Consider the following 15,447-nt stretch of genomic DNA (forward strand, 5'->3'; position numbering starts at 1 on the left):
GGAAGGTTCTGTTTTGTCTTAGAGTTTAAGAAGGAATACAATTGCCAGGCAGTGGTGGTGTACCCCTTTAATCCCAGCACTAGGAAAACAGAGGCAACTGGATCTCTGTGAGTTTGAAGCTAGCCTGGTTTACAGAGTGAATTCCAGGACAGCCAGGGCTACATTGTAAGACCCTGTCTCAAAGAAACCAGGGAGGAGGAGGAAATAAGAAATAACCCTTCACAGTCTAGAAAGTACGGTGGCAGGAATATGGCGCAGCTGGTCATGGCATGCCCTCCCCCGGCCCCACTCACGCTCTTCAGCAAACCTCTACTTCCTGAAGCTTCCACAGCTTTCCAAAACACGGCTACCAGCTGCAGACCAGCTGTTCAACCAGGGGACCAATGGGAGACAGTTCACACCCAAACTAACAAAAGGAGCCAGTATGAGGGGGAACAAGGGAGGGGGTGCAACAGAGAGGTAAAGCACAATGATATATATGTAAAGATGTCACAACAAAACCCATCATTATTCTGTACACTAATTAGATCCAGGCATGGTAGCGCATACCAGTAATCCCACTACTCTGAGTAGGGAGACACAGAGGCCGGAGGATTGCTATGAGTTTAAGGCCAGCCTAATCTATATAGTGAGCTCCAGGCCAGGATAGGTCTACACAGTGAAACCCTGTTTCAATAAAAGTAATGACAACCCGGGCAGTGATTGCACATGTCTTTAACACCAGTGCTCAGGAGGCAGAGGCTGCAGATCTCTAAAGTTTGAGGTGAGCCTGGTCTACAGAGCAAGTGCCAGGATAGCCAAGGCTATCAGAGAAACCCTGTCTTGAAAAAAAAAAACAAAAGACAAGTAACAGTAATGATAATAGTAATAAAGTTTGGCTTATTATATTTGATATGTCTTTGAATGGTTTCTCTTTTATATTAAGTTTATTTATTTATGTGTGTGTGTGTATACTTGTGGAATCTGCTATCTCCTTCCAACATGTGAGTCCTGGTGATTGATCTCAGATCATCAGGCTTGGCAATAAATGCTTTACCCGCTGAGCCATCTTGCTGGCCCTCCTCTGTAGTCTTATAAGCAAAGAGCATGTGCCTTCTTGTTCCTCTTTCTTCCTTCCACTCCTGTTTGAAAACTGGTGTTGAAGAAATTCACACTAGCATGAGTATAGAGAGCGCTGGCAGGAACACTCGATTCTCTTCGTAACGTGTGCAGTTACCGGGAAGCAATGTTGTCAGACGGCACAGGAGGCCCACATTCTGGATTCGAAATGAGGGGAAATACGGCAAAGAAAAACATCAGGACGCAGTGCCGGAGGTAGGTAAGATCTTCCTCCTTCACTCCTCCTGCCACAGCTTTGCCAGTCTGGACTTCCAGGGCTAGGTTTTCAGCAAAGGTGTCCTGCCAGCTTGTAAGCACAGTAGTTTTCCAGAAGGGTGGGGATCCAAGACACTTCCTGTTCTGGTTATAATTTAACATCTCAAGTGTTTTATGGCCAGAAAGGTAGGCCAAACAAAGAAAGCATAATTCAACATGTCATGGAGTAGAGGAAAGATTATTGGAGCTTGGATACTTGGGATGCTGAACGACCCAGTAAAATAGGCTTGAGAAAGGCTTAAGGCAAGATGGGTGGTGCAAGCCTTTAATCTCTGCCTTTGGGAGGTAGAGGCAGGAGGAAAAGGAACTCAACATCAGTCACAGCTATATAGTAAGTTCAAGGACATCCTTGGCTGTATGAGACTGTCTCAACAAAACAACACACACACACACACACACACACACACACACACACACACACACCACACTCTGGGGACCTGATTGCTCTTTGCATCTCTTAGGACAAGGGGTCTTTTCTCTCCTTGTAGCTTTTCTCTCTCTGCTGGGTGTTTTCTTCTCATAATTCAGTTTCCCCTCCTCTTTATCTGTAGTCTTAATCACACAAGCACAATCCCACCTTGCCATCAGTCTCCAGTATGGCTCTCCCTCCTCCTTCTCTTCCTTTCCTTCCTCTCCCCCCACCCCCTTTTCTGTATTCCTATGAAAAGGAAGTTTCTGGGTTTTTTTTGAGGACTTGGTTTCAGTTGAGTCATGTGATGTTTTGCTGCAAGCTGTCTCGTGCAAGGGGTGTGGCTTTGGCCAGCTGAAAACATCTGTGGGTGGACTCTGAGGAGAGGAGATATATAGAAGCCCACGGACATCACTGCACTGATCTTCGCGCTTTGACACTTGACTTCACCAAGAGGAACATTCCAGAGAACCTCTCTGGAATGGGGCAGTCCAAGTGAGTCTTGTGGCTTTCACTTCTCTGGGTCTTCTGAGTCAATGCTGATTCATATTGCTGCCTGGTGTTGGCCTTTGGACTGGACTGCTGGAATCCAGACAATAAGAGTGAACTCATCCCAAGGAACTACTTCTAAAAATTTCGACAACCCCCTTTACCCAATAACCTTCTTTCTCCCCTACCTCTGGTCAGTGGGTGGCAGGGAGGTAGAGGTGTTTAAGAACCCTAAATAAAGTAGGTTTGGAAAACCTAAGCCTACATTCCTACCAGTAAATAACGTTTCTTCTAACTCTGTGGAATTACTGACAGTGGAAAGGTCTGGCCATGCTCAGGTTCTGAAAGTCCTGTTGTAACCCATGTGGACTCCACCTCTGTTAGGGTGGACTGGTCCTGTCCTGTTCTGTATTAGTTACTTTTCTCATCGTTAGGACCAAACACCTAACAAGAAGCAATTGGAGGAAGAAGAAAGAGGGTTTATTTTGGTTTACACTTTGAGGCAAGAGGGTGAGAGGATTCTCTGTTGCAGTAGTGAAGTAACTAATACTGAACTTGGGACTGGCAGAGGCAAGGTTGTTGCTGGAGAGAAATTCACCACATTGTGTTTTCAAGTTTAATGGGTGTTTTTAGGGGGACTCAGGAACGTAAGTGCTAAGAGTAATGTGTACGATGGAGACCCAGCCCGTGAGGCGTCAAAGAGGAGCAGGACTCTTCAGCAACTGCGCTAAGGGCCATTCATCTGGTACTTTGGTAAACACTCTAGCTGCCTTCTTCCCATGTTCTGAGAACTTACGTGAGGCTGAATTTTAAAGGAATGGATTAATTTCTTTGGTGGGGGAAATTTTTAAGACAGCCTAATGTTGAGTCTCTGGCGAGGCTATTCCTGATCACTTGTGTTCAGGTCTACAATAAAAAAAACAAAAAAACAAACAAACAAACAAAAAACAAGTAAGGCAGAAATATATGAAAGAATGCGCAGTTTGGAGAGAAATAGAGCACTAAGAAGCTTAGGTCATGCCACCATGCTGAGAAAGAGGCTCTAATTGTCAGCGGGGCATAGTGGCACACGCCTGTGATCCCAGCACTCAGGGAGGCAGAGGCAGGAAGATCTCTGAGTTCAAGGCCAGCCTGGTTTACAAAACTGAGTTGCTCTGCAGGGAAAGATAGAAAAGGTACTCCTCAGGGCAAGGCCTCACCCAGCTAAACCTTCAGTTTGTGCAAGAGCACCTAGGGGGTTGCTTGTGCCTAGAAAGCAACGCAGAAGCTGTCGCTACTTAGTCAAGGGGCCTTACATCTCAGAAGGGCCTTTGGGTTGTTAAACAGTGTTGAGACGACTAAAGACTAGGGCTATTTTTAAAGTTGGACTAATTTTTTTTCTCTCATTATGACGTGGCCACGAGCCTTTGCGGGTCAGGGGCCAGTGTGGTGAAAATATGTCCCACAGATTCATGCATTTGAACACCTGGTTGGGGGTGCTGTTGGGAGGCAGTTTTGGCATCTTCGGGAGGCGCAGCCTTGCTGACGTAGCAGCCTTGCTGACGTAGCTATTTCACTGGCTGTGGGCTGAGTGTCCCGTTCCTGCCACCATGCTGTGCCTTCACCCCTCTAGCCCTCAGGAACAGCACTTCCCAACCTGTGGGTGGCCACTCCTTTGGGGTCAAACGGGCTTTTCACAGATATCAGATATCCTGTGTGTCAGCTGTTTATATCATAATTCATACCAGTAGCAAAGTTACAGTTATGAAATGGCAACAAAAATAATTTTATGGTGGGGATCACCACCACAGCATGAGGAACTAATAAAGGGTCACAGCCTTAGGAAGGTTAAGAACCGCCGTTCTGGAACTGTAAGCCAAACAAACCCTTTCTTCCCTATGTTGCAACAGAAAAGTAACTAATATGCCTAGCCTTCACACAGACCCCTTCTCCTCCATCCTGGACACTCATACTTTTCTAGCCACAGGAAGAATGTGGGAACACAAGGAGAATTAAATCCTCTTTGCTCCTTCCATTAATCTCCTAAGGATTTAGGAGGCAAAGGCTGGAGGATCACCAGATGGCCCAGGCTATCCTGGAGTTCCAGGCCATCCAGGGCTACATAGAAAAGTCCTGTCTAAGAAAAAGAAGAGACGTGGGGGAAGGAAAGAGGGGATGAGTAGCATACAAAATATGCCATGAAGTGCATTGAGTGGGGTCTTCAGACAGACCCTTCCATCTCCTAACTGCAAGAATCTATGCATATAGCCCTAATTGGGAAAATGGCCTGTACTGATGTGGTTGACTTAAGCATCTTGAGGGGATAGCCTGGGTTACCTGGACAACAGATTCCTTAACGACTGTTTTATGTTTGTTTATTTGTTTGCTTATTATTTAGTTTTTTTGTTTTTTTGAGACTAGATTTCACTCTCTACTCCTGGCTAGTCCTCCCCATCCTCCTGCCCCAGCCTCCCAAGGGTTAAATGTATGCAAGTGTTCTTCTGAGAGAGAGAAGAAGGTGAGAAGATGAGACACACATCACATGCACTGGGATGGACCAGCACCAGCCAGACGCTGGTGGAAGCAGGGGGACCTGGGAAGGCCTGAGCTAGAGCCCTCAGAAGTGGCCTTGCTGAATGCTACATTCCACAGCCCTGGCCTCCAGATGTGCGAGAGATTAAACTAGTACTGCTTAAGCTCCCAAACTTGGAGTAATTTGTCGTGACGGCCTCAGGAAATGAATAATTTAGTGTGTGTGTATGTGTGTGTGTGTGTGTGTGTGTGTGTGTGTTCGTATCACCAAATTAAGAATCACAATGTTTTCATACTTTCACCTATTTTTTCCTGTTTCTTTCTTCTTCCCATCCTTCTTTCCTTCTGAAGTATTTATTTACTATGTATGTATGTATGTATGTATGTATGTATGTATACATGTATCTATTTTGGAAACTTGGTCTCCTGTAGGTCTGGTTGGCCTAATTCTCACTGTGTAGCTGAGGATAATCTTGAACTCCTGACCTCCTGCCTTTACCTCCCAATGGCTGGAACCACAGGTGTGTGCTACCACACCTAGTTTCCTTCAAAAGTAGTTATAGGAATTTCCCGATTCTGTCTCATTTTGTCCCTTGCATATTAATTAGCGTATATCTCAAAATTTATGCACATTTGAAAATTTAGCCACAGTGCTACTGCAACTAATTAGTAAGTTAAAATTAGTTTTTGCTATAAAACAACTTTCAATTATTTTAAATTTATATCTGTCTCTGGACTCGGTGCTCTTTGACTCACCCTCTGTTGTCTTTCTAGAGAAGATCTGCATGGCTGTAAATGTGGTCTCAGGCATGGGCCCCTGGTATGCAGACAGCGAGGGCCTCAGTGGAGAGCAGTTCCTGGAATTCTTTCTTTAGTTGAGAAGAAAGAAGTCTTTGTCCGTCCAGCATTAGCTATTGTCTACATTCGACATTCAGAAGTCCCATTTGAAAGGCATTTCAGAGGTTCATGGCTATAAGGCCACGCAAGAGAAAAATATACTAGGTTTAAAAGAATTCCCCTCTAAATCTAGATGAGTTTAGTTTTAGAAGTGATGCAATTTTTAGGCGTCCCTTTAAAAAAATTTTTATCTTTTAAGTGTGTGTAGGTTTGTGTGTGTGAATATATATGTGTGTATGTGTGTGAGTGTGTGCCTGTGCATAGGCACACATAGATATCGGAGAACAACTGTGAGTCCCAGAGATTGAACTCTGGTAGTTGGGCTTGGCTGCAAGCACCTTTACCCCTGAGTCATCTTGTTATCCTTGGAGAGACATTTTGTTTAGTGGTATAGCCACTGATAAGGTGTCCATGCTCTTGTAAATACACCCTAATTAAATTAACTGGGTCACAGATACAAGAAAAAGAAGAAACGAAGAAACAAACAAACAAAGAAGGAAAAAAGGGAAATTGGGACCAGCTGTGACAAGGGGACAATTAGCAGAAGTTCGAGAAGATGGGGCAGAGAGTAGCAAGTGACAAAAATGCATTATTTACAAGTGTGAAATGTCATAAGTCCATTATTATACATAGTCAATATCTGCTAATATAACAGGTAAAAACCCAGAGTTTTGTAAGCTGGTTTGCATGTGATTCTCTCAGAAACTTTTCTTTTCTGTGAGAATTTTCTCCCTGTCTTTGAGAGGGAAGTTTTATGTCCTGCCCTTGGCAGCCCTTCAGATGAACTCTGATACCCACAGACCATGTCCCAGTGTCCCCACTTACGGAGGGTTGTGTCAGTTATTTGTCCCTGTGATAAATGCTGGAGAGGAACAGGTTGAGGAAAGAAATGTTTATTTTGACTCATGGTTTCAGTTTATCAGCCCTGACCAACTTTTAACTCTACACTTTTAAGCGTGGAGAACATCATGATGGCACAAGTGTGTGGAGGAGGGAGGCTGTTCACCTCATACTAGCCAGGGAAGGAGAGAGAGAAAAAGAGAAAGATAGAGAAACAGACAGACATTGAGAATATCCTCATGGCCTTTCTCCCTTTTCTCCACTTACTCCATCCCAGCTTCTGCCTATAAGACAGTGTTGCCCATGTCCAAGGCAGGCCCCCCTTTTACTAATCTTCTCTAGAAACACCCACCCCCTCACAAATACCCCTTATCCCCACACATATACCCCATGACTAATTTTAAAAGAGATTTATTGCCTGGTACTTGGTTGGAGTATGAGTCTCTGGGAAGATCCCTGTGTTCAAATTTTCTGGTTCTGTTGCTCTCCTTGTGGGGTTCCTGTCCTCTCCAGATCTTACTATTTCCCACTTATTACATAAGATTCCATGCACTCTGCCCAACAGTTGCCCATAAGTCTCAGCGTCTGCTTTGCTAGTCTGCAGGGCAGAGGCTTTCAGAGGTCCTCTGTGGCAGGTTCCTAGGTTGTTTCCTGTTTTCTTCTTCTTCTGATGTCCATCCTCTTTGCCTTTCGGGATGGGGATTGAGAGTTTTAGTCAGGGTCCTCTCTCTTGATTAGTTTCTTTAGACATACAGATTTTAAGTTTTATCATATGTTATATGTCTATATGAGTGAGTATATACCGTGTGTGTCTTTCTGCTTCTGGGGCATGGAGATAACCTAGAACCCCTGCACAGATGTAGCCCATGGCAGTTTAGTGTCCAAGTGGGTTACATAGTAATGGGAACAGGGACTGTCTCTGACATAATCTGATTGGCCTGTTCTTTGATCACCTCCCCCTGAGGGAGGAGCAGCCTTACCAGGCCACAGAAGATGACAATGCAGCCACTCCTAATGTGATCTGATAGACTCAGATCAGAAGGAAGGAGAGGAGGACCTCCCCTATCAGTGGACTTGGGGAGGGGCGTGCGTGAAGAAGGGGGAAGGAGGATGGGATCGGTAGGGGAGGAGGGAGGGGCTTATGGGGGGATACAAAGTGAATAAAGTGTAATTAATAAAATTAAATTAAATTAAAAAAAGAGATTTTTTGGATGGAGGTGGAAAGATAGAGAAGAAAAGGAAAAAGAGAGACATAGGGGGAGAGGATGCCCCAACAGAGAAAGGAAAGAAAGCAAGAGAAGGGAAAAGCAAGAAAGCAAGAGGGCAAGAGAAAGGGGGAGTGGCCTACAGGTACTGACAGAGGGCATTGTCAGGACGCTAAAGGTCCCTAAGGGAGGCCAGTTGAATTGCCTGTGCCACACAACACCTACTGCAGTTACCCTTTGAACACTTAAATCGTGAGTCCATTCAGAGTTTTATAGTTTACCTTATCAAAAACTGAGTTAGGACATAGATCATGACAACTCCCTGCTACATACCTGGGGATCCAGTCACCATATTGCTAAGGAAAGCCACTCTTGGTGAGATCAGCAAAAGGCCCCCAACAAGCCTCTCTTGCTGTTTGTGCTCCGCTCCAATGCAAAGGCTAGAGCGGAGGGCTGCTCTTCCAAACCTAAAGCCCCACTTCGGAACGACCAGGGACAGGAGAGTGCAGGCCAGCTCCTTCTCACGGCTTTCTGCTCATCCAGATGGTTCCTCTCTGTTCCTTGAGGTTATAAAGCCCAAGGACATTTCCAGAGTCCCTGGGGTGAGCCAGGCACCCCTAGAGCACTTTGGGTCTGTCGCATCAATTAGCGGAAGTGATTAACATCACAGACACACCACCAAAATACAGACGACGGTAAACTCTAAGCAGAGGCTGCTTGGACGTGTTGGCTGTCTTACTAAACACAGGATCTTGAGGCAGGGGGCCAGGAATCCACTGCAAACCAGGCCTTTCTCTCCATGTGTGCCTCCCCTCCTTTCTTCCTTGCTTTTTTGATTATTTGCTCATTCCCTTAATTTGTTTCTGTCGTTGTTTTGTTTTATGTGACACAGGGTCTAATTTTGCAGCCCAGGCTAGCTTTAAAACTTGTGATCCTCTTGCTTCCGCCTCCAGAGTTCTGGGATTAGCGGCCTGAGCTCTACTCTATGTAGGAGGCAATCTCTTTACTGCCTCCATCCTGTCTCTCCGTAGATCAGTGTTTCCCAAGCTTCCTAACGAACACTGTGACCTTTAATAAAGGGCCTCATGTTGTGGTGACCCCCACCCATAATGTTCTTTTTGTTGCTACTTCATAACTGTAGTTTTGCCACCATTATGAATCGCAATGTAAATGTGTTTTCTGATGGCTTTAGGTGATCCCTGTGAAAGGGTCACCGGACTTCCAAAGGGGTCATGGCCCCCAGGCTGTGAACAACTGCTGTAGGAGCTCCAGTTAAGCAATCTGGGCTCTCATCCTTGGGAGAACTCTAGGTAACTCCATCCACTTATTCTTTCATTCCTCATTTACCACTTCCTGGGGAGTATTGCCAAAGACTAGATAAATGAATCTCAGCAAACTACCATAGTCCTTCCCCACACTTTCTGTAAGACTACTTCTTCAGTCTTAAATGTCACAAATTTAGTTACTTTCATTTGATTATATTTTCTTCCACACTTTTTAGCTCTTTAGCAAGTACCGTACACAGGAATAATTTACTAACCACTTTTCCATGTGGTTTTATAATTCCACAATCACCAGTAAAAAACAGAATCCTCCTTGGTACAGATTAAGAACCAAAAGGTCTGAGCTCGGGTCCTTTGTATGCCTGTGTGGCCTAAGGCCATTTGATCCCTCTAAGGCTCAACTCCTCTGTAAAACGGGACTGATTTCTGCTTTATCTATCAGTGTTTGTGTTTATGTGGGCACAATGAACAGTTATATGTACAAATACCTTCTACACTCTAAAGAGAAATGCAGATGGAAGTTGTTATTAGAGACTGTAATGAACTCAGCTCAGCGTTTGCTTATGTGTATAATCCAAACGCCATAGAAATAGTAACTAGGGGCAGGATCTGGCCCGGGGCTCTTAACTACAGCAACTTAAAAAAAGAAAAAAGGTCAGAAGGAAAGAAAAAAAAAATCAAAGGCCTCTTATTCAACATAGAAAACTTTCAAAGGAGACTCAGTGCTTGCCAAGGACAGGCTTGGTAAGGGGAACCCAGTGAGGCAAGTCCGGGGCGCAGAGGGGCTTCTCAGAGCCAACATGGGCTGGGCTGCGATGTGTCAGCTTCCTCCTCTGCCCTGTACCGCCTCACATGGAATTCCTTATCTAATCAACGGGAGACTCAAATCCTAATGGCCAAACTATAAAAATGGGGTGTTCTGTGAGTATGGATCCTTACAGAGGCCAAAACCAATATTCTGGCTGAGCTGCTGTCACAGAGATTAGCAAGGACACTAGATCCATGCTCAGTCTCCCTGACACATGGGCAGGGAGTGGGGGCAGAGGAGGGCTGGGAAGCGCTGCTCAGCAGGTAAAGGTGCCTGCAGCCAAGCATGGGGACCCGAGCTGATCCCTGGGAGCCATGAGGGAGAAAGACTTGTTCTCTGGCCTTCACAGACTCCTGTGTGTACACACTCATACAAATAAGTAAATTTTTTAAAATGTAAAATAATTTTTTTTGTTTTGTTTGTTTGTTTTAAAAATGTACTGGGGAAGGAAGGGTTTTAGTGGTTCCTTACTTTTACCAGCTTGGGCTCCCCCGTGTCACAACATGTTCCAGAAAAGTTCTATTGGAGAATTCAGTGGAAGTGGGCTGGGAAGGCAGACTGAGATGGTTGGAGGGAGAAGCAGTGAAGGGAACTGGCAGGACTAAACGCTTAACTTAAAAACAAGATGGAGGTCTATCCTGATAGGATTTCTCCTGTAGCCACACATTGTCAGAAATGCTTCATATAGTAGCTTGTGGTCTTGCTTGCTCATAGGACTGTTTCCTGGGCCTGTGGGAAACTATAAGACAGTTAAGTACGAGAGACACTCTAATTTTTCTCCTCCTCCTCCTCTTCCTCCTGTGCCTCTTTCCTCTCCTCCTTCTGACATTATGAGTGTGAGAGGAATTTGTATGACTTGAACTCATAGGGGGTATCAGCGTGTGGGAGGTAGAGCTATCCTGAAATGGTTCTGAAATGAAAGTGTTTGAAGAACTTGATACCAAAGATCCCTGTGCGGCTAGCACAGACTGCGTCAAGCATCGCTTGAGAAAAGGCTGCCTTGAGAAATCTTGAACTTCCGTGACCTTGCCGGACAGTGAAGGCATCACATGTGAAAGCTTTTCAATAAAAGTTTACTGACTTAAAAACGAGACACAACAGAGAGTGTCTCATACCTATTAGCAGTGCTACTACAAAAACAAAACAAATCCTCCCCCCTCAAGAAATAGCCAGTCCTGGGAGGAGACAGAGTAACTGACACCTGTGCACTGTTGGCAGGATGTAGAATGCTCAGCTATGAAAGCAATACTGTGTTCCCCAGAAAAATTTTAAATGGACCTGTCATTTGATCCAAAAAGTCCATTTCTGAGTACATAGATCCTGCCCAAATTATAAGGTAAAATTCTGACTATTCTTGGGTTTGTTTGTTCTGAGATAGGATCTCCAGTAGCCCAGGCTAGCCTCCAATTCTCTTGAACTCTTGCTCTTCCTGCCTCTACCTCCCAAGTGCTGGGATTACAAGCATGCACACCCCGCCTAGCCAAATCTATGGTAAGTCAAAACTGCGTTCAATTCAATACACTTAACGTACCCAGGATCCAGGTTTGGCTACAATCGGCTCAGTGCGCCTAACCTACCCAGGATCCAGGCTAAGTTAAACAGCACTCTGAAGAGTATTGGTTGTCCCTCATTTTGACACAAGGCTGAGAGTTCCTGGTTCCAGCGGCTGCCCACTGTTGCAAAACACTGTTGTATTATGTACATCAATAGCTTGGTGAAAGGTCAAAATTCAAAGTGCAGTTCCTACTGAATGTGTCCATTCATACCCTTGCCAAGTCTAGATCTGTACGGCAAGCTATCACAGACTGAAGGACTGCATGTTGATAGAAGCTTTCGGGCTGGGTTCAACTTAGGGTTAGAGTCTGTAAAAGTATGCATAATTCCTTGGGTTAATCTCTGGCATCCAGAACCAACCACACATGAAAGGAGGGGAAGCAAGCAAGCAGAGTAGCAAGGAGGAAGGAAGGAAGGAAGGAAGGAAGGAAGGAAGGAAGGAAGGAAGGAAGGAAGGAAGGAAGAGAAAGGAAGGAAGGAAGGAAGGAAAAAAGGGAGAAAGAGTGGGGAAGACAGGGAAGGATTACAGTGAGTAAATCAAGCTCTCGGAGATATTTGAATACTCAAAACATTGCAGCATTGTTGTAGTTCAGGTGTCTATGCATAGATGAATAAGCAAAAGATGGTGTCAATTATTATATTAATCAGCCTTAACCAGGAAAGCCCTGTCACCAGCCAGAACAGACAAACCTTGATGGTCTTACACGCTGAGTGAAATAAACCAGTCACAAACACACAAATGTTTCCTGACTTCACTTATATGAAATATCTAGGAAATTAAAATTCATAGAGACAGGAAACAGCATGGTGTTCAGCAGGCTGCCAGCTTTGGCTGTTTAATAAGGGTAGAGTTTGGGTTTTCTGGATGAAGCTTGGGAGATCTATGGCACAGCAGGATAAGATACTAATAACATCCCTGAAATGACTAAATCTTACTAACAAGTGGTCTAAGTGGCAAATTTTATGTTACATGTTTTTGTATTTGCTTTTTTAATTATATATTAAAAATATTTAAAAAATATATTAAAATATATTTAAAATATATTAAAAAAAAATTCTACATGAGAGTTCATTGCCCAGGTTAACTTCAGAGAGAATGACTAAATACTGAGGTCAAAAAGCCTGAGGGTTTCCTTGCCTTCTGTATGGTTCAGACTCCTTAAGAGAGCAGCGTGTAGCTTCCTGGAGGGCACACAAATGACACAACTCAGGCTCACCTCTGCCAGCCATCACGAGCTCTGAGGTTGCTTCTGGCCCTTTCTGAGGCCTCATCTTATGTGCCTGCTCACTCATGCAGCGCTCTCTGTTAAAGGCTCCATTCAGCTCATCATTTCATTTCATCTCTAGGCTCATTCCGATGTCCCAGGACGCCTTGCAACTCAGAGGTGGTGCCGCTCCCTTGCGCTGGGTTGCTGGTTGGCAATTCATCATGTCTGGCCCCGTGTTCTAGGGCTTTGTGGACACACAGACACCTAGGAAGTCACTCCCTCGGGGACAGTGAGTGGATGGTCCAGTTGACAGCTTAAGGGCATCACCAGTCGATAACTGCTCCGTGCCAGGCACAGGGCAGCCATCTGCCTGTTGAGGATCCTGGAGCATCTCCACGAGAAAGGTTTCAGAGGACTCTGGCCAGCCGTGGCTACCTCTCCATGCACATATCCCCCTGCTTCTTCATCCAGCCCAACAGCCCTCCCTCCTTGTTTCCTGGTTGGCTTCTCCTGCCGGAGCCTTTAAATCCCATTCCTCTGTCCAGAATGCCTCTCTCTTGGATCTCTTCACAGCTCACCTCCTTACTTTCTCCAGATCTTGTTTAAAGAAATGTCCTCATTCTGGTTACCATTACAGGTCAGCTCCATCACCTCCCTTCATTTCTCCTCTCTCACTCCTTTCTTTCCATCATCATCATCATCATCATCATCCCAAGGATTTAAAACACAGCCTTGGGCATCCTAGGCAAACGCTCTACAGTTGAGCTACACACCTGGGCCTCCTTTATTTAACATCAGGTTGGAATACTTTTTAAAAACCATTTTATTTTTGCTTCTTATGCCTCTACCTTCATTCTCCACCCCAATCCTTTCCAACACTCCAACACCGAGTAGAAGAGAAAGGAGGTTAGTGGGGAGAAGGGGCGTAGTTGTCTTAGCTACTTCCTGCTGGTTAGGGTTGGTGGGTTCCTTGGGACAAGTCTAATCTTCATTTCAGGATATCTCCAACTTCTCGTCAAACTGTGTCAACAGCAACCAGGAGCAGCAGGGGGAAGCAGCAGCAGCCTTCTTCTCTCTCTGGGCTCTGGCATTTATTCCCTTTCAGAGTCCTCAAAACTAAACTGTCTGCAGCTGGCAAAGGGCCCCTCTCAGAGCCCACAGGAGGCAAGTAGTTTGCTGCTGTGGACTCTCAGAATCAGTCCCATATCCCACACCTGGGATTAAAACAAAAACATGTTTACATATCATAAACCAAAACTTCTGCAACAACATTGGTTTAGCCAGTGTTCTGTTGCTGGGAAGACACACCATGACCATAGCAACTCACATAAAAGAAATCATTGAATTGAGACTTGCTTACAATTTCAGAGGGTTAGTTCATTATCATCACGGTAGCACACCGGCAGACATGGTACTGGAGTGATAGCTAAGAGTTCTACATCTGGGTCCACAGGCAGCAGGAAAAGAGAGACACCAGGACTGGCTTGGGATTTCTTTGAAACTCCAAAGCCAAGCCCAAGCCCAGTGGCGTGCTTCTTCCAACATGCCACACCGTCTAATCACTGTTAAGTCGGGACACTCCCTAACGACCAAGCATTGAAATATATGAGCCTGTGAGGGACATTCTTATTCAAACCACCACAAATATTGTTTGTGCATGGTGCATGTATAGGCAGGGGAAGGTTGCCGGGCAGCAGAAGGTGGCCTCAGCTGTCTTCCTCAATCCCCCTCTATCTTATCTTTTGAGACAGGATCCATCACGGAACATGGAGCTCACCAAGTTGTCGAGGCTGGCTGTCCAGTGATGCTGCTGCTGCCACCTCCCCTAGGCTGTGATTAGAGGCCCATGTCACCTTTTTACCTGGGTGCTAAGGATCAAACTTAAGTCACCGTGCATATGCAGTTTACCCACTGAGCCGTGCTCCCAGCCCTCTATTTTTTAACTCCTTACACTTTATGTGGTAACAGCGTATAAGGAACTTGAAAGTAGTTGCTCAGTTAATTAAGTCAGTGAGTACTCACAGAACTCACTTGCAGATAAACTGAGTAACTGCCAATTGTTGAGAACCTAAATATTATTTCTGTGAATCTTATCTTTGTCTTAGAGGGAAAAAAAAAAACCTTTGGCACACAAGCCATCTTGACGCCACAGAATTAACCTGACCGAGGGGTCAATGTTTTTCTGGTTTGGCACCCTCTGGAATCATTTCCCGTACAAACTAAAGCCAAGGTTGTGTGAGACAAGCACCCCGCTGGGTCTGCAATGAGGATGGTGTGTAACCGGAGGTACTGGCCTGTGCTTGCCCCTTGCTCCCACAAGGCCCTGTGGCCCAGCACTGGACCTCCATATTCCCTATCTGCTTGTTACCAGTGTCCCAGCTCAGCTCCTGGCCTCCCAACAAATTAGGCCCCAAAAGGCTCAATATGTAGGCCAAAGGGATCTCCAAATGTGTGCTCTGTAGATGCTCCTGCAGTAATTCGTGGCGCTTGCCTCAGCCCTCAGTCATCTACCCACAACGATGAAATTCATCTTGTAAGCATTCCTTTAGCTATTTTTAGTTGGTTTTTTTTTTCCTCCCTCAAATTGCAATTCTGTGTGAGTGAGGACAATGACCAAAAACTGCTTACAAAGTTGGGCATGGTGGCTCATCCCTTTAATCCCAGCACTCAAGAGAAAGAGGCAGATGGATCTCCGTGAGTTCAAGGCCAGGCTGCTCTACAGAGTAAGTTCTCGGACAGCCAGAGCTACACAGAAAAACCCTGTCTCAAAAAAAGGGGGGGGGGGTGTTTTGTGCATGCATGCGTATGTACAACTTGTGAGTCACAAATTGAATCCTTCTATCCTGTGAGCCCCAGGAATTGAACCCTG

General features: G+C 45.3%; 1 non-coding gene across 1 annotated transcript; it reads left to right on the forward strand.

The window, feature by feature from the left end:
- The first annotated feature begins 10,441 nt into the window (after positions 1-10,441).
- On the forward strand, positions 10,442-10,568 carry LOC132649415 (small nucleolar RNA SNORA18). The gene has a single exon (XR_009587848.1). It is a non-coding gene; the product is annotated as a small nucleolar RNA SNORA18 (small nucleolar RNA).
- Positions 10,569-15,447: the final 4,879 nt, after the last annotated feature.

The sequence above is a fragment of the Meriones unguiculatus genome, chromosome 19, assembly GCF_030254825.1.
Source record: "Meriones unguiculatus strain TT.TT164.6M chromosome 19, Bangor_MerUng_6.1, whole genome shotgun sequence".
Classification (NCBI taxonomy): Eukaryota; Metazoa; Chordata; class Mammalia; order Rodentia; family Muridae; genus Meriones; species Meriones unguiculatus.